Raw genomic sequence first — 25,946 nt, forward strand, 5'->3', positions numbered from 1 at the left:
TGGTATTTATTTTTAAAACATTGAGTTTAAAGTTCTCTCACTTCCTCCATCATCAACCCCTATCACAGAGAAGGCAAGGAATTCAAAATAGGTTATAAACAATTAGTCATGTGAAACATTTCCATATTAGTCAAGTTGTAAAAGAAAACATAGATCAAAAAAACCCCTCAAAAATAAAATAAAATAAAATATGCTTAAATGTCTATTCAGACATCATCAATTCTTTCTGTGGGAAGGGATAGCATTTTTCATTATAATTTCTTCAGAGTTGTCTTAGATCATTGTATTGCTGAGAATAGATGTCATTCACAGCTGATCATCCTACAATATTATTGTTACTTTGTATAAGTACATTTCACTTTGCATCTGCTTACATAAATCTTTCCAGTTTTTTCTGAGAGCATTCGGCTCATCATTTTTTATAGAACAATAGTATTCCATCATAATCACATACCACAATTTGTTCAGCCATTCTCCAAGTGATAGGAACCTCCTCATTTTCCAATTCTTTGCTACCAGAAAAGAGCTGCTATAAATATTTCTGTACATATAGGTCCTGTTCTTTTTTTTAAGTCTCTTTTGGGATGTAGACTAATAGTGGCACTGCTAGGTCAAAGGGTATGTGTGGTTTTATAGCCCTTAGTCATAGTTGCGAATTGCTCAACAGAATTGTTGCATCAGGTTAAAACTCCACCAATAATGCATTAATATCTCATTTTTCCACACCTCTTCCCATATTCTCATTTTGCTTTCTTTCCTGTTAGCCAATCTAATAGGTATGAAGTAGTACCTCAGAATTGTTTTAATTTGTATTTCTCCAAAAATAGTGAGTTAGGGCATTTTTTCTTATGGCTATAGATAGCTGTGCTGAAAACTGTTCATATCTTTTGATCGTTTATCAAATGGAAAATGACTTATTTTTGTAAATTTGACTCAGTTCTCTATGTGTTTGAGAAATGAGGCCTTTATCAGAGAAATGCACCTCAATTTTTTTCACTATTACTATTGACCTATTTCCTATTCCCCTTATTCTCTCTCCTTTCACTCTATCCCTCCTCATAAGTGTTTTGCTTCTGAGTACTGTCTTCGTAAGTCTGACCTCCCTTCTATCATTCCTCATTCTCTGTGCCTAAGTGGGGCACTGCTTCTGGAATGGAAGAGGCACTGTCCCAATCTTCAGGTTTTTTGTGTAGCTGTTTCAGAGATAATTATGGGGACTTGTAAGGTTTTGGTTTTTCCAAGGTGATATGATCTAGGGAGAGGTGTGTTTACTACTCTCCTGGCTTGTGTCCTGGTCTGTGAGTTGCCAAAAGCACTCTTTGCTACCCTGAAACTGAAACCGGAGTCCCATCTCCTCTGCAGTCTCAAGCTATGGTGTGCCAGTGCTCCTTCTCCCCCTAGGACTGAGACCCAGGACTATAACCTGGATCCAAATATGGGCAATTCAACAGAGTTCTGCCCCTGGTTCCAGCAAAGGGATCCCTGTAATCTCCTTCTCACCAGTTGTCTGACCACCTTATGATCATCTGTCGACTCAGAGGTCCAAAAAACCCCACTACTTCTATTGATTTAGATACTCCCAAAGCCTACTGCTGGCTTAATGGGCTGTGACCTGCACTAGACTGTGCTCCACTCTTACCCTGGTTTAACAGACCTTTTCTGCTTACCTTCTAAGTTGTCTTGGGCTAGGAAATTGTTTTACTCCATCATTCTGTGGATTCTGCCATTCTAGAATTTGTTTTGAAGCATTATTTAAAGTTTTGTGGAGGGTTTAGGGCAAAGTTCAGGTGAGTCTCTGCCTTTTCTCTACCATCTTGACTCCTTCAAATAGTGTGCATTGGAAAGAGATCATTTTGCCATTGTGAGAAACACTTAAAATGGAAAATGAGCAATAGGTGGTACAGTAATTCAAATATGAAAAATATATAAATAAGAAAATACTCAAATATTTATTTATTTGAAATATTAACTAATCAACAAAAGAATAAATATTTCTGCATACATGTAGCAGCATAAATTTAATAGTCCTAAGCCCAATTAGAAATGCTAATGCAGAAACCATAACCTCTGATTCATATTTACTGTCAGACGCATTGTTTAAAATCACATTAAAAAATACCCTGCCACAGATTCCTTTCTGATTGGAGAATATTTTTTCTTAACCTTTTATTGAGCTATATCCTTCCAGTATGCAGGCTACTCTCCACAATGCCAGTTAAAATATTCTTCTGCTACACTGAATGGTACCTTAGTGGTCTCAACAAGTTATTGGAACTACCAGATGTGCCTAATTTATTCCCAAGGAGTGTTTTAATCACTAGGAGACCCTGGATCAGTAATCAAACTGCCTCCAAAGGAAAAAATATATTTTTACCTTTAAACTCTGCATTTCACCCATGCCTGAATTACATTTTATTTGCCTCAACCCTAATAATGGCATATTCCATGTAGTTTACTTTGAAAAGTCCTTTACGTGACTAACTACAGATAGACGTTATAACTTTCTCCTTTGCATTTCCTCCTTACTCCCACTAAAAAATAAAACAAATTCACTGGAAAATGATAATTTGTTCTATATGCTGCATAGGCATGATTGGTGCCACTTTTGAACTGAAGCAATGTGAGAGGAAATACATATTTTTCTGCCTGACCTTTGAAGTTTCTACCAGATTGACTTGTGAGTTTGATGTTACAAAATAAAAATAGAAAAAGTAATAAAATTGAACTCAAATCCACTGCTTCCTATCAATATTAATTGTGAATGTAGTATGGAATATCAGATTTTCTGTATTACAAAAGTTCAGATTGACTGACAGGACACCAGTGATATTTCTTTTTGTCTCATTAGTTTACCAAAGTAACCTTTTGATATCAAATAAAGACAAGGTTATGAAGAAAAGAGTATAACAGGAGTGAAAAGTACTCTAATGAATTATCATGCCTCTATCAATATGTCAGCTGATTGAAGAGCTTTGATTTGGAATTTTGAATTCTTGGGGTTTGTAGATGCGTGAATCTAGTTTACTGTTAAAATAAGAGTGTATTTAGAACTTCCTTAAAAACTGTTTTTATGTGAGAATGGGTATTTGGGGAGAAAAATAGAAGGTCAGGAGAGAGTTGAAACCTGGGTTTCCTCACTTCAGGAGGTAAGGAAAGCTGAAAACTAGTGACTGTGAATCTTGGAATTGAAGTTGATAATCCACAAAAGAGAGATCCACAAAAGATATTAAAGCCCTCACAATGAGCACTCATAAAGAAAAGATGAAGAAAACTGTTATTACAGTTTGAAGTTTTTAAGACCCTGAATTTCCCAAAGGTAAATACACTATTTCATCTAAAAATTTCATTTGTATTAACCTCCATGTCTACCAAAATACACATCGTAGGAACCCAACTAACTGATTGCTGAATTAAGTAAAAACTGGCAATGGTGCTGAGGAAAGTGAGGCTATAAGTGATGTATAACAGAAGAGGATAGCTATAACTTTTTACAAGGAAAGATGGCACTACTTTTACTGAGAGCAGGAAAATGGAATCATTCTTAGACTAGAAATGGAGACGTTATTAGCATGGAGTAAGTAAGAATTTGTCCTACAGAAGTGACACGTAGGAGGATGATTTTTCTCACAGTAACTACCATGCCATTCCTTCCTTCTTACATTTCACTTTGTGGCCTGTGCCAAACAAACTCATGGCTTAAATCGCTTCCAACTCTCCACAGAAGGGAAACGTTTTCTGGAGAATAAATGACCTTTCTTGGCACACCTACAGTTCAAGTTAGCTGTCTTTTGTGCCACTGTTGCAACTATGCCCTGTCTCTTCCCTTCCCCCACTTCCACCAATTCATTTTCTGCAATGTCCTAGAGTCACTTGGAAAAGTTAGCATACTTTACTCTTAAGGATAATAAAACCTATTGTTCTTACCTTGGTACTTTGGGTGATCATAGGCAGGTAGGTGGCCCAGTGGCTAGAGCACAGACTTGGATTAAAAAAGACATCTATTTGCACGAGTCTTGGAAAATAACCTCTTTCTACCTCAGTTTCCTGATTTGTAAAATGAGGATAGTAGCATCTGTTTCCCACATTGTCATGATAATATATAAATGCTTTATAATTATAATGATAAGATTACATTTTTTATGGGAGTATTCTCTCTTCCAATATAGATCACAGTAATGCTACATTTTTGATCCTATGGAGATCTTGCCTTTTTTTTCCCTTTGATACAGATTTATGAAGGATCCATATTACTGTATTGGAGGCCCACTTATTGTTCTTTTAATTTTTGGTTATCTAAGCAGACTATTGTTCTGATGGTTCTAATTCTTACAACATTCCCCACCTGCCACTTTATTTGTTCAGGTTGGAGATAGAAAGGAATTTGATTTACCTGGTCCTAGTGCAGTGGGAAATTCTGTTGGCAAACACAATTTGCTATCTTTAAGGGAGTCTTTGAGGCAGACCAAGATCTGTCTTCTCTTTATTAGACATACTTTGAGGTATCAGTGCTCTTTCCTTGCAATCATCTTTTCAGTTCTTAGTCTTCTCCCTATCCAAAGCTTCCATCTGACTCTAATAATCATTCAGCCTCTTCTTCCAAGCTGAGAAAATTACACTTTTTATCAGCCATTCAGAAGAGGCCACATTTTCACTATTCAACCCTTACCTACACAGTATTACATTATTTAAGCATGAAATGGATCTCATAATGCTAAAGCAGCATATATTTGTTAATTTTCTTGTTGATATGTTTTTTGGAGAAATGAAGTTAATAACAATTTTCTTCTTAATTATTGTATTGCTATCTTTTGTTTTTCTATCAGTTTTGTTCCTGAATATTACTACTAGCTACCTTTTGCCTAGATGGCTACCTATCCTTTGAAATGAGCAAAAATAAATTTTTAAATTATTTATAGCAGTTCTTCTTGTGGTGGCAAAGAATTAGAAATCAAGGGGATGCCCATCAACTGGGGAATGGCTGAACAAGTTGTGGTAAATGAATTTAACGTATTACTACTGTGCTATAAGAAATGAGGAGCAGACAGACTTCATTACATCCTGGAAAGACCTAAATGAACTGATGCTGAGTGAGGGGATCATTATACATGATTGCAGACATACTGTATCTGGAAGGATTAATTTTGATAAACTTGGCTCCTCTCATCAATGCAAGGTTCAAGGACAGCTCCAAAAGACTCATGATGGAAAAAGTTATGTACATCCAGAGAAAGAATTATGGACTCTGAATGCAGCTTGAGGCAAACTATTTGCTCTTTTTTGCCTTCTTTCTTTGATTTCATTTCTTCTTTCTCATGATTCATTCCATTGGTTATAATTCTTCTTTACAACTGGACTATTATGTAAATAAGTTCAATGTGCAGATATATGTAGAATCTACATTGGGTTACATGCCGTCTTGGGAGGGGGAGGTGAGAGGAGAGGGAGGGAAAGAAAACTTGGAACCCCAAAACTTGTGGAACTGAGTGTTGTAAACTAAAAGTAAAAAATAAATTTATAAAAAATATATTTTTAAAGAGAAGCTGAGAAAAGAAAAACATTTTAATATAAGCAACCAACATGTCATCTGAATCTGACAGTGCATTCGATATTGCATTTCCATGGTCTTTCACCTGTCTAAAGAAGGGAAAAAGGAAAGTTTTCTTAATTCTTCTACAGAGCCAACTTTCTCATCAATTATATAGTATTTTAAAGTGCTATATAAAATCAGCTTTAAAAATATTAAACATTGCTTACCATATATAAGTATCTCTTTTAAATGCACTTACCATGATGCCTGGTTTATGCTGCATTACCTTATTCTGGATTAATTTTTGAGACAATTGATTAGCATTTTAAGCAAAAAAAAATGCTGGTGAGAATCTATGTACATCTATGATGTACACCCTATTACACTATCCTTGGCTTATTAAACCAGGTATGTGGATGAAGTTTAATCTTTTTTCTTGATGACTCAGGACATTCACAACAAATCAACATGAGACATGTGCTATACAATGGAATGACTACCTCATGGTCCATTGAGGTATGTTGGAATATTGCATTTTTGCTTTCACACTATTTTTTTTTTCACTGACTTTTGCTGTCAGTTGTTAACTTCATTCTTTCTAATCTTCATTCTTTCTAATCAACCACCTCTTTTAACTTTGAGAGAATTAGTAAAAACTGATAAGTTTAAAAATTCAATAGCCTTAATTGTACACACATTATTAGCCTATCGAATCATATCCTAACCTCAGCAACTCTTCACTCTTCATAAAGTTCAAGTAGCTTTAAGTTTATAACAGTTATTTTCCAAATTGTTGAGAAAGTCTTATCCCTTCACAGTTTAAGGCTATAGAAATGTTTATTTGCATTATTGCTGGAATTCAAATAGTTCAACAAACAGTGTGTGGTGTATTAGAAGGAATACAGGGCAGGAAGTTAGAAGACCTAAATTCTTACATTATTTTTTAGTAACCTCAAACAAGTCATTTCTTTCCAGGACAGATTGTTCATTTATAAAATGAGGGAGTAGGAGATAATTTCTAGGATCTCTTCCAGCTCTAACATTAGAGGAAATGAGATACTCTATATTAAATAATGTGTCCCATATTCCTGGGGGAAGGGATACCCTATCTTTCACATATTTCCATATTTCACATATTTTCAATTATTTCCTCAGTACACTTTGAAAAATTTGGAGAAATGAGGGCACTGGAAGTTGGGAAAGGGTAAAAAAGATAGAGTGAATCTTGGAGCAACAAAGACAGGTACTGCACTCTTCACATATTTTCAAAGAGATTGAAACAAGGTCTTCCTGATGCCATGATACCCTCCTACCAATACAATATGCTGCTTCTCCAAAAGAAAGATATATGTCATCTCTGAAAAAGCAGAGCAATACTTCATTTTTCCTTCTTTCTCTTGCCTTAGCCAATCACTATAAAATTACTATTATCTTTATCATTACAAAATCACTAGTGTCCCTATTCTCCTCTCTACTCACAAGACCAGCATCCCACATTAGGCTTTCATCATTAATTATCAAAACTGTAAAGGAAGGCGGAAGGAGAAAATTTTCTATCTATAACCACCACAATACATGCTGAAGAAAGGTGGAAAATGGTAGAGAAATGATCATACTAAAGGGACTCATGAACTTACAGGAAACAAAATCCAAAATAGAACAGGTACCAAAAGATCAGAAGGATAGATATTATACCAATTTCTGAAATAGCCATCCAGTCAACAGTAAATCAATAAGCATTTACTTAGTGATTTCTATATGCCAGGCTCTATTTTAAGCTCAGGAAATACAAATGCAAACAAATTTACAGTCCCTGTGCTTAAAGAGTTTAATTTTAATGGGGTAAGGCAACACATAAAGGGATTCTGAAAAAAAAAGGACAGGGTAGAGGGGAAAAAGTACAAAAACATGGTAGCTAAGTCCAGAGAGTCAGAAATAGTCTGAAAATTATAAGTTAATGAGTAAAACTTTGATTTCCAGGAAAATTCTAGCCCAGAAAATTGAAGTGGTAACTGATGAATTAATATATTGGGAAATAAAGTCATGCACAAAGAGAACGACTCAAGAATACGTCACATAAGAATTATTTCTTTTTTTACAAGATTACTAAATAAGTAATATGAGAAATGATATGGATTTTATTTGCCTAGATTTTTCAAAGCTTTTGGTAAAGTATCTGCATTAAATGAAATAAAAATAAAATACTGAGATGACTTAGGTAAGAACAGATTCAGACAGATTGAGAAATTCGTGGTTAGCTAGACTCAGATTCAGTGTCAGTGTAGAAGGTCTCAAGTGCACTAGCTTAGGGATCTTTGTCTGGTTCATGATGTTTACAATTTTTACTGCAATATTTTAGATCAATCACTAGGTAATACCCTCATCAAGCTTGTAGATGACAAAATTTGGAAGGTTAGCTAAAACAATGGATGGCAGGATCCAAATGAGTCTTGGCAGGCCAAATCATTAAGGTATAAATAATAAGATGAAATTCAATAAGGACAAAGATAAAGGCTTGTATTTGAGCGTAAAAACTAAAACTCACAATTATAATATGGATGATTATATGTGATATAATCTCTAGATAAATAGGTAGCAAAACAAGAGAAAAGAAACATAATATTTACCTGTTAAAGCTTCACTTTTTCAAGGAAGTTCTGTTAGATCAAGTTTATAAGAGCTATGCATGAAGATTATCAATAAAGATTTTCTTTTTATTAATTTCCTAGTATCTCCCTGCATATCCCCTCCTTGTTCATAAATAGGTACTTAATAAAGACATGTTGAACTGGTAGGATGGATTTTAGTTTCTTTCCTTTCTAATCTATCATTTATAGAGTTGCCAGAATAATCTTCCCAATGCAAAGGTGTGGTAATATTATTTCTCTCTTCCCAAAAAAGTTTCAGTATCTTCACCCTTTAAAAAAATATAAAATCTATTACCAAGGATTTTAAGTGCTTATGGTCTGCTTGTCATTGTGATCAGTACTAGATGTATAATGGGAAAAAAAAGTCCTTACACTTAACAAAATCTCTTCAGTTTTGTATTAATGGCCTCCTATCATCTGCTTCAAAACTTAAGCAGATTAGATACTACTGAAAAGTACAACATGTATGTAGACAAGTAAATGCAATATAATTTGAGAGGATAGATGAGGATACTGACAACTGGGGATTTCAGAAGAGGCTTTGTGGGGTTAATAGTAGTCAAATTGAGCTTTGAAGGAAGCTCACTGAGACTCATTGCAGTCTAGATTTGGGGAACGATCGTTGTAAAGCCATGTCTAATAAAAATAATAGCTAATATTTCTGGAGTGCTTTTTGTGCCAGATACCAGGCTAAGCACTTTACAATAATTATACCATTGAACCTCACAACAACCCTGGGAGGTAGATGATATTATTATCCCCATTTTACAGATGAAGAAACAGAGGTTGAGAGATTGTGTGATTTGCCCAGGGTGACACAGTAAATGCCTGAGGTTGGGTTTAAACTCAGATTTTCCTGACTCCAGGCTTTGTGGTCTATGTACTCTGTCACCTACTTTCCATTGAAAGAGTAATTGACCTGGTTAGTTTGGAATATAACTATTTGACAAGTTTGATAGGTTTATAAGGTAAGTTTTAGGGGGGCGGAGCCAAGATGGCAGCGGGTAAGCAGGGACTAGAGTGAGCTCCCTACCGAGTCCCACCAAAAACCTATAAAAAATGGCTCTGAACCAATTCTAGAACGGCAGAACCCACAGAACAGCAGAGGGAAGCAGGGCTCCAGCCCAGGACAGCCTGGATGGTCTCTGGGTGAGGTCTATTCCACACGGAGCTGGGAGCTGGGAGCTGGGAGCTGGGAATGGAGTGGAGCAGAGCCCAGCCTGAGCAGCGTGGAACAACCAAACTTGGAGTCGGGCGGATGGGGCCCCTAGTGCCATGAATACATGAGCTGCAGCAGTTACCAGACCCCTCGACCCACAAACACCAAAGACTGTGGAGGTTAGTGGGAAAAGCTGCAGGAGTGGAAGGAGTTCATGGTTCGGCTTCCAGTCCCGGGGGCAGGGGAGGTGGGGCAGCTACAGCTGTTGTTACTTCCAGCTCCAGGTCCACCTGGTGGGAGGAACTAAGTGGCGGATCAGAGCAGGAGTGCACAGCCTGCCGAAGATCTAAGCCCAGTCTGGGTTGGGGGTTGGGGAAGGAGCAGTGCTGGTGTGGCACAGCTGGCACCTCCCCCCCAAACGTGGAACATAGAACTCGTTAGTCTACAAGCAGTCATACCCCACTGAAAAACTCAAGGGTCAAGTTAGTTGGTTGGGAATATGGCCAGGCAGCGAAAGCACACCCAGATTCAGTCTCAGACTTTGGATTCTTTCTTTGGTGACAAAGAAGACCAAAACATACAGCCTAAAGAAGACAACGAAGTCATAGAGCCTACAACAAAAGCCTCCAAGAAAAACATGAACTGGCCCCAGGCCATAGAAGAACTCAAAAAGGATTTGGAAAAGCAAGTTAGAGAAGTAGAGGAAAAATTGGGAAGAGAAATGAGAAGAATGCGAGAAAACCATGAAAAACAAGTCAATGACTTGCTAAAGGAGACCCCAAAAAATACTGAAAAATACACTGAAGAAAACAACACCTTAAGAAACAGACTAACTCAAATGGCAAAAGAGCTCCAAAAAGCCAATGAGGAGAAGAATGCCTTGAAAGGCAGAATTAGCCAAATGGAAAAGGAGGTCCAAAAGACCACTGAAGAAAATACTACTTTAAAAATTAGATTGGAGCAAGTGGAAGATAGTGACTTTATGAGAAATCAAGATATTATCAAACAGAACCAAAGGAATGAAAAAATGGAAGACAACATGAAATATTTCCTTGGAAAAACCACTGACCTGGAAAATAGATCCAGGAGAGATAATTTAAAAATTATTGGACTACCTGAAAGCCATGATCAAAAAAAGAGCCTAGATACCATCTTTCAAGAAATTATCAAGGAGAACTGCCCTGATATTCTAGAGCCAGAGGGCAAAACAGAAATTGAAAGAATCCATCGATCACCTCCTCAAATAGATCCCAAAAAGAAATCTCCTAGGAATATTGTCGCCAAATTCCAGAGCTCCCAGATCAAGGAGAAAATACTACAAGCAGGCAGAAAGAAACAATTTGAGTATTGTGGAAACCCAATCAGAATAATCCAAGATCTGGCAGCTTCTACATTAAGAGATCAAAGGGCTTAGAATGCGATATTCCGGAGGTCAATGGAGCTAGGATTAAAACCTAGAATCACCTACCCAGCAAAACTGAGTATCATATTCCAAGGCAAAATAAGAATTTTCAATAAAATAGAGGACTTTCAAGCTTTCTCAGTGAAAAGACCAGAACTGAATAGAAAATTTGACTTTCAAACACAAGAATCAAGAGAAGCATGAAAAGATAATCAAGAAACAGAAATTGCAAGGGACTTACTAAAGTTGAACTGTTTTGTTTACATTCCTACATGGAAAGATGATGTATATGATTCATGAGACCTCAGTATTAGGGTAGTTGAAGGGAATATGCATATATATATGTTTATGTATATATATATAAGTGAATGTATATGTATGTATATATCTATGTGTATGTGTTTGTATGTGTATGTATGTATATACATATGTAAAAGAGAGAGAACAGACACAGGGTGAGTTGAAGATGAAGGGAAGATATCTAAAAGAAACAAAATGAAATTAAGGGATGAGAGAGCAACATACTGAGAGAGGGAGATAGGGAGAGATAGAATGGGGTGGATTATCTCGCATAAAGGTGGCAAGAGGAAGCAGTTCTGTGGGAGGAGGGGAGAGGGCAGGTGAGGGGGGAATGAGTGAACCTTGCTCTCATCGGATTTGGCCTGAGGAGGGAATACCATACATACTCAGTTGGGTGTCTTACCCCAAAGGAAAGAAGAAGGAGGAAGATAAAAAAAAATAAAAGGGGGGGGATGATGGAGGTGAGGGCAGATGGGGGTGGAGGTAATCAAAACAAACACTTTGGAAGGGGGACAGGGTCAAGGGAGAAAATTCAATAAAGTGGAATGGGTTGGGAGGGAGCAAAATGTAGTTAGCCTTTCACAGCATGAGTATTGTGGAAGGGTTATACATAATGATACATGTGTGGCCTAGGTTGAATTGCTCAACTTCTTGGGGAGGGTGGGTGGGAAGGAAAGAGGGGAGAGAATTTGGAACTTAAAGTTTTAAAAAGAGATGTTCAAAAACAAAAAAAAAAGTTTTTGCATGCAACTTTTTAAAAAGTAAGATACACAGGCAATGGGGCGTAGAAATTTATCTTGCCCTACAAGAAAGGAAGGGAAAAGGGGATGAGAGGGGAGGGGGGGGGATAGAAGGGAGGGCTGACTGGGGAACAGGGCAACCAGAATATATGCCATCTTGGAGTGGGGGGAAGGGTGGAAATGGGGAGAAAATTTGTAATTCAAACTGTTGTGAAAATCAATGCTGAAAACCAAATATGTTAAATAAATAAATAAATAAAAAATAAAAAAAAAATAAGGTAAGTTTTAATGGCAAGCAAAGTGGGACTTTTTGCTGTTTTTTTCTTTCAGAGTGCTTCTCAGCACTAAGGAAATCAAGTACCTTTGATTGAGTCTTGCCTCTGTTTGAATCAGATGTTTGATTGAATCAAGAGTCCTTGATGGAAAACAGTATATATACTGTGAGGTTGGCATTTAGCTTTGGGGCTCACTCATTGGAAGTGTTCATCTGATTGGCCAGAGGAGACTCTAGATAGCCATTAAGGAGCCTCCTGGTTTTGAAAACCTAGATGTTGGTGAGTCACTCTCTGGTAACTATGTATGTATTGCTATAGTCAGACAGTTAGAAGCCTGTCTGTTGATTTGTGTTATTTTTCTCTGTTTGTAATTTCTGTTTGAATCTGCTCTGAAGTTCAGGGTGCTGACTTTTTCCCTGAACTAAGTGAATGACATATGTATGTTTAATTAAAGTAAGATTGTTAACCCCTTAAAGTTGCTTTCCTTTAGAAAAGGAGATCAAAGAACCGGTTCTAGTAGCTCTCCTGTGTGCTGGTGTTATTGGCCTTACGCCTCCACAATAGCCATGAGTAACATTGCTGTTACATATGTAAATATGAAGTAAATCTAGAAAGATAGACTGGATACAAAATGGGGAAAGCTTTAAAAACAGGTTAATTAATTTGTATATATTTCTAGAAGACAAAGCATATTTTTATTCAAATGAGTGAAATGGGCTGATCTGTTCATCATGAAGATGATTTTGGCAGTCATATGGAGAATGGACTGGAGAGGGCAGTGACTTGATTCAGGCCGTACCTGGTAGGTTATACAGTAAACTTGGCCTCGGTTGATTAGGGCATGGACTAGGCTGTTTGCACTGTGAGCAAAAAGATATTGTGAAGGCAAGACTTTCATGTGATCTGATATTGGGTGTGATTAGAGTAAAACATTTAAGTTTTAATACAAGTTTGTGAACTTAAATAGCTAGAAAGTTGGGTCTCTAGTATAAATAGGAAGTTTAGAAAATGCAGAAAGATAATGAGCTATACTTGGGGCCTATTTTCTTTGAAATAATGATGGAAGATACTAGTAGGAATATAAGTAGGCAGTTAGAAGTAAGGGAATTACCTTAAATAACATGATGAGGTATTTAGATATAAGTTTGGGAATAATATTCCTAGATTTTACAGTTGAATTCCTAGTTACAGATTTAATCACCACCACCACCAACTTCAATAGTTGAATTTATACAGTACCTGCTATGTGCAAGCCACCATGCTAAATACTTTCACAAATATTTCTTCATTTGATCCTCACAAGATCCCTGGGTGGCAGGTGTTCTTATTATCCCCATTTAGAGTGGAGCAAACTGTGGCAAATAGAAATTAAGTGACTTGCCCAAGGTCACACAGCTAGTAAATATCAGGTCAGTTTTGACACACTACTTTTATCTCTCATAGATTTATACAATAACTTTTGAAACAAGTTCCTGGAACATTTAAATGCATACAGTAAACATTTTAATGCCTAATGGCATTGTTATAGGTTCACAGTTTCATAAATTTAGAGATGGAAGGTATTTTAAAGACTTTTGTTTAAGATTTTTTAAAGATTTTTGTTCCAGCCCTCCTGCATTTTCCAGATAAGGAGAATGAGGCACAGAGGAAGGTTAAGTGAATTACCAGTTTCACAAAGCTACTAAATATTTGAGGTAGAATTTGAATTCAGATCTTTTTTAAAAAAATTGTTTTTAGAACTTTGAGTTCCAAATTCTCTCCCTTCTTCCCATACCACCTACCCTACTTGAGAAGTCAAGCAATTCAAAATAGGTTATACATGTATCATTATTCAAAACACTTCCATCATAGTTAGGTTGTGAAAGACTAACTGTATTTCCCTTTATTCTATCCCATCCCCCTTTATTCATTTTTCTCCTCTGACCCGGTCCCTTTTTGTAAAAGGTTTGCTTTTGACTATCTCCTCCCCCAATCTGCCCTGTCTTCAATCATCCCATCCCTCTTATCCTCTTCCCCTCTACTTTCCTGTAGGGTAAAATACCCAATTGAGTGTGTATGTTATTCCCTCCTTAAGACAAATCTGATGAGTGCAAGATTTACTCATTCCCTTTCACCTACCCCCTCTTTCCTTCCATTACCACAGCTATTTCTTGCTACTTTTATGTGAGATAATTTGTTCCATTCTATCTCTCCCTTTCTTCTTCTCCCAATATATTCCTCTCTCACCCCTTAATTTTATTTTTAGATATCATTCTTTCACATTTAATCACCCTGTGCCCTGTCCATATATATACATACACACACACACACACACACACACACACACACCCACATATATATCTTATATATATTCCCTTCAACTACCCTAATACTGAGAAAGATCTCATAAGTTAAAATATCATCTTTCCATGTAGGAATGTTAACAAAACAGTTTAACTTTAGTAAGTCCCTTATGATTTCTTTTTCCTGTTTACTTTTTCATGCTTCTCTTGATTCTTGTATTTGAAAGTCAAATTTTCTATTAAGCTCTGGTCTTTTCCTCAACAATGCTTGCAAGTCCTCTATTTTATTGAAAATCCATATTTTGTCCTGGAGTGTTATACTCAGTTTTGCTGGGTAGGTGATTCTTGGTTTTAATCCTAGCTCCTTTAACCTCTGGCATATCATATTCCAAGCCCTTCAATCCCTTAATATAGAAGAAGCTGCTAGATCTTGTGTTATCCTAACTGTGTTTCCATAATACTCGAATTGTTTCTTCCTGGCTGTAATATTTTCTCCTTGACCTGGGAACTCTGGAATTTGGCTACCTTATTTGTAGGAGTTTTCTTTTTGTGATCTTTTTTCAACAGGCTTTAGGTGGATTCTTTCAATTTCTATTTTACCCTCTGGTTCTAGAATATCAGGGCAGTTTTCCTTGATAATTTCTTGAAAGATGATGTCTAGGCTCTTTTTTTGATCATCGTTTTCAGGCAATCCAATAATTTTTAAATTATCTCTCCTGGATCTATTCTCCAGGTCAGTTGTTTTTCCACTGAAATATTTCACAGTGTCTTCTATTTTTTCATTCTTTTGGTTCTGTTTTATAATTTCTTGATTTCTCATAAAGCTACTAGCATCCTCTTGCTCCATTCTAATATTTAAGGCTGTTTTTTCTGCAGTAGAATTTTGGACCTCCTTTTCCATTTGGCTAATTCTGCCTTTTAAGGCATTCTTCTCCTCATTGGGTTTTTGGAGTTCTTTTGCCATTTGGGTTAGTCTATTTTTAAGGTTTTGTTTTCTTCAGTATTTTGGGGGGTCTCCTTTAGCAACTTGTTGACATGATTTTCTTGTATCACTCTCATTTATTTTCCCAAATTTTCCTCTACTTCTCTTAATTGCTTTTCCAAATGATTTTTGAGCTCTTCCATGGTCTGAGACTATTTCATATTTTTCTTGGAGGCTTTTGATGTAGGATGTTTGATTTTATTCACTTCTTCTAGCTCTATGTTTTAATTTTCTTTGTCACCAAAGAAAGATCCTATAGTCTGAGTCCTTTCATACTGCTCGTTCATTTTCCCAGCCAATTACTTGGATTTTGAGCTTTTTGTCCAGGTATGACTGCTTTCAGAGTAGAGAGTACTTTGTCCCAAGCTTCAGGGGTTTTGTGCTTTTATTTTCAGAGCTACTTCTATTCTGAAGTGACATGATGCTCTTCTCCTGGCCTGTGCTCTGGTCTGATTGCAGGCACTCCTTTTCCGCAGTGTAACCACCAGGAGGACTCCCTCTCCACAGCCACCACAAAGCTCTGCCACCCCAGCACTCCTCCTCCCCCAAGAACCACCAACCAGGACTGTGACCCAGATCCACACCGGGCAAAGCACGAGAACCTTGCCTCAGCCCCAGAAAAGTGATCACTGCACTCCTGCTCTGATCAGCTGCTTGATTCTTCCTGTGTGGGCCAGGGGCTCCAGAAGCAGCCACCATGGCTGCTGCTGCTGTTGCTGCTGCTGCTCCTGATGCTGCCACGACCACTGCCACTGCAGCCACCTCCACTGCCCTGGGTCTGCAGCCAGACGATGCACTTCCCTCACCCAGATTTAGCAGTTTTCTTACTGACCTGCTCCATTGTCTTTGGTGTTCATGGGTTGAGAAGTCTGGTAACTGCCACAATTCACTCATTTAGGGCTGTGAGGCCTGCTTCTTCAGGTCTACTCAGGCCTGGTCTGGCCTGGCCTGGCCCACATTGGGCTGTGCTCCACTCTCAGCACAGTTGCATAGCCCCTTCCCAGTGACCGTCCAGGCCATCCTGGGCTAGAGACTTGTTTCTCTCTGTTATTTCTTGGGTTAAATAGCACTAGAATTTGTTTAGAGTCATTTTTTACAGATGTTTGGAGGGAATTGGGGGAGAGCTTAAGCAAATCTCTGTTTTCAGTCTGCCATTTGTCTCCTCCCCCCTTGAATTCAGATCTTATTGGACCCAAATCTTTGTTCTGTAACTGTGCCATCTAGCCACCTCTTTGGTGATGCAGGTATTGAGTATACAAGAACAAAAAATGATAGAATATCCATCCCCAAAAAGACTATATCTGGCTGAAGAAGGTATAACATGCATACAAATAAGTTTATATGCCACACATACAGAGGAAATACAAAATAATTTCAAGGTATTGTTAGAGAAGTTACAGAGTAGACGGCAAGTTGGATGAACTTTGCAGGGAACTCAACATTCTGAGAGGCAGAGGAAGAGAGAGAGAACATTCCATGCATAGAGGGCAGGCTATGCAAAGTTTCTCTCCTCTGTAGACTTTGATATCCATAATGTATCCAGAGTTTACTTTGTACTTGTAAAAAGACAAGTACAAATGACTCTGGGCTTTGGTAGTGACAGCCTTCATTATTTAACCCAATATTGAAGATTAAAGATTGGTAAGGTTTGTTTTTAATTAGCCACCTATCTCTCATCAGATTTACAATTAAGAATGAGAGAAAATGACCTCCATTGCTTCAGAATTGAATGATGATGAATTGATGAGGCAAAACTAAGTAAGACTGACTTATGTTGCAGTAATTACTCCTATTTAGGGCACTGTGGAGTGACATTTTTTTCTTATTTATCTTTGGTACCAACAGATGAATCACAGACATCTGATGGACAGAGACTGAGCATCTATTTCTTATGCAAATGGTACTAGCAAAATAGTTCAGAGGAATATCAACTTTTTATGTGTATTAGGAATCAAGATGGGCTGTTAGCACTTATTCAACCAAGTGCCCTTGAAGAGTTTGGCCTTTGTTTCCTTGATTAAATTAGAAGTCCTTGATGACACCCTTGCCTCAAAGGAAAGCCTAGTTTACATGGGTTTGAGTGACATATTTTTGACATCAGAGGCTTTTAGACCACATAGGTTTAAGTGGCATTTTTGTGACAATTTTAGGTCATGTGGGTGAGTCACATGTGTGACTCACCTTTGACCCTGAACAAGATATATAAACCCAGAGGTTGGCTTTCTCTTTTGGAGCTCTGAGCCATAGCAGGAGTGGTGCATGGCTCTAGGCAAGCCGTTGTTATAGACTCCCTGGCTTTGAAGAAAACCCAGATGTTACTGCTTCTCTGGTAACTGTATATTGTGATTTTGTCAGACAGAAATCTATCCGTTGATTTGTGTTTATTTGCTCTGTTTGTATTCTCTCTGAAGCTCGGGGTGCTGGCTTTCCCCCCTGAGCTGAGTGAATGATATTTGTATGTTGGATTAAAGTAAGATTGCTAACCTCTTAACATTGCTTTTCTTAGTAAAGCTTATCAAAAGAACCTGGGCTTACAGCATTTTTGTTGTTGGGCTTGTTTTGGTTTTCACCCCCACAGCAGCTGCTAGCCAAATTGTTGAAACAAAATGTCATGGCAGTCATGGAACATGTTGCTTGCTTGTGATATCCTTTACTTGAGAATGTTCAAGTTGTGAAATGCACAATTATACAAAAGATGACACAAATCAACTTTTTTTTCAAATATACCACCTACTTTACTACTCTTTCTTTTGGGCTACAGTTTCTTTCTCTAATGCTCCTCAAACAGCTAGACCACATGGCTGCATGCTGCATAAAACATGGAGTGAATTTTCATCACTGACTTCCATGATTGAAGGCAGATACTATTTACTATGAAGTTTTGTCCTAAGATTATCATTACCAAAAGTTTATGCAATTTTGAGAGATGTCCAGTAGCAAACTTTGCAATATAAACCTGGCTATAATCTCTTGGAGTTCTAATAATAAAATCTGACAAGTTCAGTCTAACATTGTGGATCTTTACCTTGAACATCACATTTTCAAAAGGTTGTCATAATTTAAAAACAACAAAAAGATATTAGATTTTTATGTCATTCTTGACTTTTTATTTTATATAGGCAACAGTTTTAAAAGTGACAATGTTTTCTAGTTTGATATCAGTATAAAGACTCACAATATTATTATTTTAAACTCATGAGTGATATGGCACCACCCATGCACATTGTGTACTTAACTCCATCATGTTTCTATGAATGCTCTGGTCATCAATACAAAATCTACTCCATTTCATGGCTCCTTGTAACACCTCAGTATCTACTAGTAATTTTGTGCTTGAGATATAAGCATTATCTTATATAACCTTTTACTACACTATGCCATAGGTGTTCATCTCAGGACAGGTTGTAAACTTGATGAGGATGAGGACCATGGGGTAACTAAATAGTTTTTTTAATTTCTTGGTGCCAAGCATGGAATATGCAAATGGTTAATAATAAAATAAATAATTATTGAGTGAATGAATAAATAAAGAAATAGCAGGAAAGTATATTTTACTTTGAAGAAATATAACCAATGCTTTATAGGATAAGGTTATAATTTCCTAGTTAAGATGTTCTTATAAAAGGGGATTGTGATAAAAGAGAGTTGATTCTCTAGTGAGTGAATGGTTTCTTAGATTGTGAATAAAACCATATTCTTGGCTCCTGTGATTGACATTGTTACAATGAGGAACTTTTAAGGCTTCTTACATCTAAGAAAAAACATTCATGCCATACCACAAGTAGAGTAATCTATAAATGGTGCCAGTTGAATCCTGACAAGATGTCTTTGTGATATCATATCCTATTTTTTGTGATACTATCAGTTTGTCCCTGACTTTTGTCTTGTGAAAACTCCTGCTATGCTATATACTGTCACTTTTGTTTGATCAGCAATTATATTAGTTTTTATGGTAATATAAACAAATTTATCAAAATTTTAATTATTTTCACTGAAAATTATGGTTTCAAAAGTAGACAAAATATTGAGCTAATATTCACAAAGCATAAAAAGACATGTCCTTTCCAGTTATCTTTCCACAATTTATAAATGTCAAATAATTTTCTTTAGTTAATGATTTTCCAGATATAAAATGTATAGAAAATCAATGTTGAGTATTATATTGTGTTTATCAAAGAGATTTTGATATTATTCCCCTGTAATTCAAACTCTCAAAGAAAAATAATAATGATAAGTTCCCAATCAAATATTTTGTATCCCAAAGTTTTTTCCAACACTTTTTTTTAATCATTTAGAATGGAATTAATGAAGGCAGGAGATGCTTTTTGAAGTTGTTTTTATATTGTAGTAAACTAACATTTGGGACCAAATTTTTAAACCAGTTCTGAATTAAACTACTTGTGTTACAATATAGAATCTAGGGCATATAAAAAGTTCTTCCTTCCTATGGCTTTCTGTCTACTTCCCAGCAAAGTATTTTCTCTTGATCCTCAGAATCTTTATCTTTGATTTTGTAGTACCAATTTTACCCTAGGATTATTGATTATGGAGCTGAAAAATTAATGTTTCTGTCTTGTGCTTCCTTAGTAAAGACAGATTCTTCCCTATCTGATCTCTTAAGAAATTTCCCCGTGGGATTCAGGTTTCCTTCCCCTTATTTAGAAATCATAAAAACAGAGAATTTAAAGATTATGGATATTAAAGTTGTAAAGGGCATTATAAATCATTTGGTCCAACACACTTTATAGAAGAGGAAATAGATAAATCAAATTGAATTATTCAAGGCAAGTGATAAAGAGGAATATATTAAAAGCATGGTATTAGTTTTAGAGATTATTGCTACCAAAAAAGATGACTGAGAAATAATTAGTAACTACTAATCTATGTATTTTTTCATCTATTCCAGATTTATATAAGAAAAATATTCTACACATATATAATGGGAATCTTTGATGAATGTATTAGGATGGAAGAAGTAGGCATTCCTAAGTGATACAGCAGACTTCATTTTAACTATCATATAATGGCCTAAAGAGATAGATAATATTCAGCTATGGTCATTGTTCCCTTACTTAAAAAGAAAACGTTTGATTACTTATGATAATGTCATTATAAAAACACCTCCAAAAAGGTATCTACTGCATATAAGTAAAACCGATCAAGTGTTCTTGGGAGATATGACCAAAGTTATACTTATTCTATAAATCTTTTATAATTAATATGAAGTGAGATATAAAACAGAGACATTTGCTCACTAAATGTGTCTTTCATCATTGTACAGGGGATCAAGCATAAAATCCAAATCAAAGAGGGGTTTTGTGTAGATGGTCGCTCTTCTGGGTACTCTTCCGATGAAATTATATTCATTGTATCAAGCTGTATAACATTGAAAATCTTTCTTGATGGGATTTATAGGCATTCAAGAGTTTGGTCTGACTCTCCACCCAGGAAAAAAAAATACAAATTGTTTGGGATGCCTCTTTTTCATACTATTTTATGCTGTCAGAAAAGCATGGAAGTGCTCAAATAACTGTGGTCATGTGAGTGTATTTTTGTATGTGTGCAGGTGTGTGTGCATGTGTGTGTTGTCTGTGTGTATGCATGTTGAATAGGTACTGGAAATGGACAGCATGGTGGGCTCAAAAATATAAAGGAGGAAGAAAATTAGCTGGACTGTTCTTGAGAAGTTGCTAATTTATTTTAATGACAACAAACTTAAAGAAATACTCATATTGTTAATACCAATATTTTACAAGTGTTATTATATTGCTGTATATCAGAGAAACTTCTGGTCTCAAGAAAAAATGTAAAAAAAAAAATGAACATTACCCGGAGAGAGATGGAGAATTACATTGTAGTTTTAAAAACGATTTAACATGTTACAAAACATGGAATTATAGAGATAGAATAAAGGACATCATCAAATAAATGTATACTTTTAAAAAAATTAAATAGCCAGTTTACTGATATATTCATAACATCAAGAGAAAAGAAGGAAGTTCACAAGCTAGTTTGGTGGCAAAACTGTGCGAGCACAAGGACAAGAACGGTACAGGATAGGCAGGCATGGGTGACTTAAAATCTGTGTCATTTAAGAGATAAACACTTTGGTATAATCAAAGATCTATTTGAGTGTTTGAAAGATATTTCTGTATTTGTGGTAATAAAGGCAAACCTCTTATAGAATGTAGTGTTCTAAATATAGACTAAGAGTGAGAACTAAGGACAGAGGTGATTTTAGAAGCAGGGTTCATAAGATAATATATAATCACTACTCCTAATGGAAAGAGCATGGGAAGGGTCATTGAGATCTTACAGTGAATATTTATCCTTCTTATGCTATAGACTGAAGGATAAATGGCCTTATTACCTGTCTTTATAAAAAGCATGAAGCACAATAAATGTGAATAATGCAGTATTATCTTGTCTTTCACAGCTGAAGTTCAAATCAGTAATGTATCCTCATCACCTAAGCCTATCCTGAATGTTAATGGATGTAACATTTAACAGGAGCTATCCATGAGTAATTCACCCATTTAGTGAATTATCTCTGTCTCTTTTTTAACTTTTTTGTTTCTGACTGCTGCCATCTTCGCTCCATTTACCTGGTCATTAGCACTTCTTTCAAACAGAAGAATAGAGAAAAAGAGGAAAAAAACCAATCAATTTTGTGACATCTCTAAAGCTTCTATAAAGGTCAAGCCCAAGAAATAATCAAAATACTTTGAACTACTTGTGGATTTTATTTATACAATTTCCATTTGCATGTTTATTTGAGACTTATGATTACCTTCAACACAATAGTACAGAAGATTTCCTTGTGTATAAAAGAATGAGGAAACGTGTGAAAAAGAGTAAAAAACATGTCTTATGGCATGCTCTGGCAGGTACTTACTATGGATAACTCCTTACAGCAGTTGGTTAAAAATATGGGTCTATGAAGTTTCCTTTTTTCAAGTAGTAACAGAAAATGGATGAAGAAAATAAAAGGAACATCCTGACAAATTATGAATATAACAATCTACATCCTAGATTTGAGAATTTATTGAAAGTTTACCTTTTTTTGGAAGAAAAGGTTAAAGCTTTTTTTAGAAACAAAATGAAAGTGTATATGATGATAAAACATATTTATTTTTATTCAGTTTGTCAGAAAATCATAGAATCTCAACATTAGGATGGAACTCATGAGTCATCTGTTTCAACCATTACTTGAAATCAGAAGTCTTCTTTAAAACATCCTCTATGCTTCTGCTTAAATATCTCCAGAGAGGGGGAGCTCATATACTTGGGAGATTGCCAATTCATATTTCAGTTAGATGTGATGGTTAGTTTCCAGTTATGAAACAAACAAACATTAAAAAAAAACCTCAACTTCTCTGAAACTTCCAACTATTGGTCCTATTCTGCTTTCTAGGTTCAAACAGAATATGATACTTCCACATGAGAGAACTTTAAATACTTGAAGGCAGCTGTCATATCCTCCCTGAATCTTATTTTCATTTGATTAAAAAAAAGGTTCTTTGAGTGATCCTTACATGTCATTTTTCTGAGATCTCTGACCATTTTGGTCAAGTGATTTGTATGTATATCCTGCTGGTCATACAAAAGAGGCTAAGTTGCCTCGAGGTTTTGTAGGAGACAAACTTTCATTCACTGATGATGTTTGCTATTCTCTTTTTATAGTGTCCATGGATCTATATCATGGTGGTCTACTCCTTCATCTTTGACTGGATTTGACTTGATAAATCAATTATTTGGCTCTTCTCCAGAGTGACTATATAACTATCCCTCTCTTTTCTTTTTTTCCTTTTGTTATATCAAGCTCTTATTGTGTCATTGTATGTAATTTTTATTCTTGAGAAAGACTTGATTTGAGCTGTGGTATGTCAACACTGGGTTATATTGTATATGTTAAACTGAATTGGAGACAGAGACCTAGGAAAGCTTTTCATATAATCACAGTAACAAATCACACACACACACACACACACACACACACACACACACACACACCATTGCAAGATCAGAGAGGGCTAACTAGTTCATCCTAGATTTGCAGGGAAATGTACAAGGAACTAGGTCTTTTCTTTTCTTTCAGTCACTTTTCTTTTACTGTCTAACCACCTTCCAGTTCTTGAACTGAGAATCACCTGATTGCATCCCTCTCTTTTCTCAAGGGTCACACACAAATTAATTTTTTTTTTCCAATTGAATTCACTAGCAAGAGGAATAACCTAGGAGTCAGTGGTTATTGTACTCAAAAAGTCCTGGCTGTACCTGAAAAACAGTGGAGGCTTCGAGAAAAAAAAATAATGCTTTTTTTTCATTTCCCAGTCATTGAATGTGAATTCCATAAATTCTCAGCTCCTACCTGTGTTGCAAAGACCAGACAATGTGTATGTCTGTTTTATTTACATTATCCAGAAAGTACTAGATTATTAGGATTATTACTATACAAGTTCTTACTATGCAATCAATCAAAAAAGTCTTCTCCAACCAGAGATTAACAGACAGGAAAGAGTTACAGGATATCTACACATGCTCGAGTCTTTCTCTCTAAGGCATTTTCATTACATATCATCATTACTCTCTCAGAAGGAGGTCCTCAATTATAAATTCTGGAAATTTGTATTAGTCAAGCATCACTAAGATTTGGTCACTGGAAGGCTGTGCAAGTGTGCAAGCAAATTCTACCAGACCAGGCCCTGGTGATAAATTTTATGCTTGCCTTATGAAGACCAACTGTTGTAACAATCTTGCTAGCAGCTGCTGTGGGGGTGTAAGACCCACCAAGAACTAGCACCCAGAGAGCTGCCAACACAGGTCCTTTTGATCTGCTTTACTAAGGAAAGCAATGTTAAGGGGTTAACAATCTTACTTTAATCCAACATACAAATATCATTCACTCAGCTCCGGGGGAAAAGCCAGCATGCTGAGCTTCAGATCAAATACAAACAAATTACAAACATCAACAGACAGACCTTGTCTGTTTCGAATCTCAATGCATAGTTACCAGAGTTTAACAAAGTCCAAACATCCGGGTTTACAAGCTGGAGGGCCCTTAACTACAGCTGCCCAGACTCTCCACATCAGAACACCGCCAAGAGTGAGAGCCCTGAGCAAATAGCTCTGTCCTCTCTTTAGCTGTCATCAAACCTCATCCGAATGACCAGAACTTAAGCTCTTACTATTGCTCTGGTCTTAGCAACTCCCCTTAGAACCCTAGGGGCTTCGCACCCACATTGGCTTAGCACCTAGTAGCTAGGGGTTTTGGGCCTACTTGGGAGGGAAGATATAATCAGACCTCCCTTCATTAGCACTCCACCCCTTACAGGTCCATGGCCTAGCAAAAATCTAAATTAAATGGCCATGGATCCTGGAACAAATAGAAGCATTATACATTGTCATCCAATCAAGCAGGAAACTAAAACATATCATTCACAACAAAGCAAAACATATCATTCAGTGCCATTCCCAAATACTTATTTACAATGCAAATGTCCACCCCTAGGTCAAAGCAAGTTAACCTCTTTTGCTAATACAGAGTTTCCAAATAAAGTGCTTCTTGAGGGTGGGTCTTTCTCCCCACCTGCCTTGCAAGTTTCCTCCCAATACCCTTAGGCAAGGGCATGCTTTAATTAGCAATGTTCCAATGAGAACAAAAATGTCCAAATAAAGTTCTCTTGGGGATGTCTCCTCCCCACACTGCAGTTGCAGGCTTCCTCTTGGTACCCAAAGTCCCAACTCAAAAACAAGTCCAAAATTCTGTTGGGGGTCCATCCTCTCCATTCTGTCCCAATTGCCACTTCCAAGTCCTGAGGGGCAGCTGGGCAATAAAGCCAATAAGGTGGGATCCCTGGGGGTCCAAGGCACTTCCCCCACCCCACCATAAACAAATCCACCCCTCCCTCCTGGGTCCCAAACAGGCCCAGTGGGAAGCTGCAAAAAGGTACACTTATCTACTTGCTGCAAAGTTTCCATCTTGCCCCAGGGCTGAATTCCAAGCCCCTGGGTTCCTGGTTTCTAGCTCTGGCTGTTCTCTCCTGGATTCTGCTAGAATCCAGATCTCAGTGTAGGCAGTTCTCCATCTTTGTGCTTACCTCACCAAAGTTGGCTAGAAGGCAGCTCACTGCTCTCACCTTTCCAAAGTTCTCCTGCAGGCAGTCTTCTGCTCTGTCTGGGTTAATATGTCGGCAGCCACCATCAGCTTTTTCTCTCTCCTCACCAGCTGCTCCCGCCAAATCTGCATGAAGGCCGTTCTCTGATTTTTCCCTCAAGTCTGTAGGAAGGCAGTTCTCTGCTCCTGCTTCAGAACTCCACATGCAGTAGGATCTGAAAACATTCACCCTTTCAGCACAGTCCTCTGGAGCCAGGGTTATCAGCTCAAGCCCTTGCCCCAGCCATCCAACCGTCCCCCATGCCTGGGCTTTTTCTCCCACAGCCTTTGCTCCAGCCTGTCCCTGTCAGAGTGCTAGTACCTTGGGGAGAGGGAAGGAGGGATAATCTCCTGGATCATCTCACTCTTGGTGGTATGCTGATGTGGAGACTCTGGGCAGCTGTAATTAAGAGCCCTCCAGTTTGTAAACCCAGATGTTCGGACTTTGTTAACCTCTGGTAACTATGCATTGAGA

Source organism: Trichosurus vulpecula, chromosome 4, assembly GCF_011100635.1.
Source record: "Trichosurus vulpecula isolate mTriVul1 chromosome 4, mTriVul1.pri, whole genome shotgun sequence".
NCBI lineage: Eukaryota > Metazoa > Chordata > Mammalia > Diprotodontia > Phalangeridae > Trichosurus > Trichosurus vulpecula.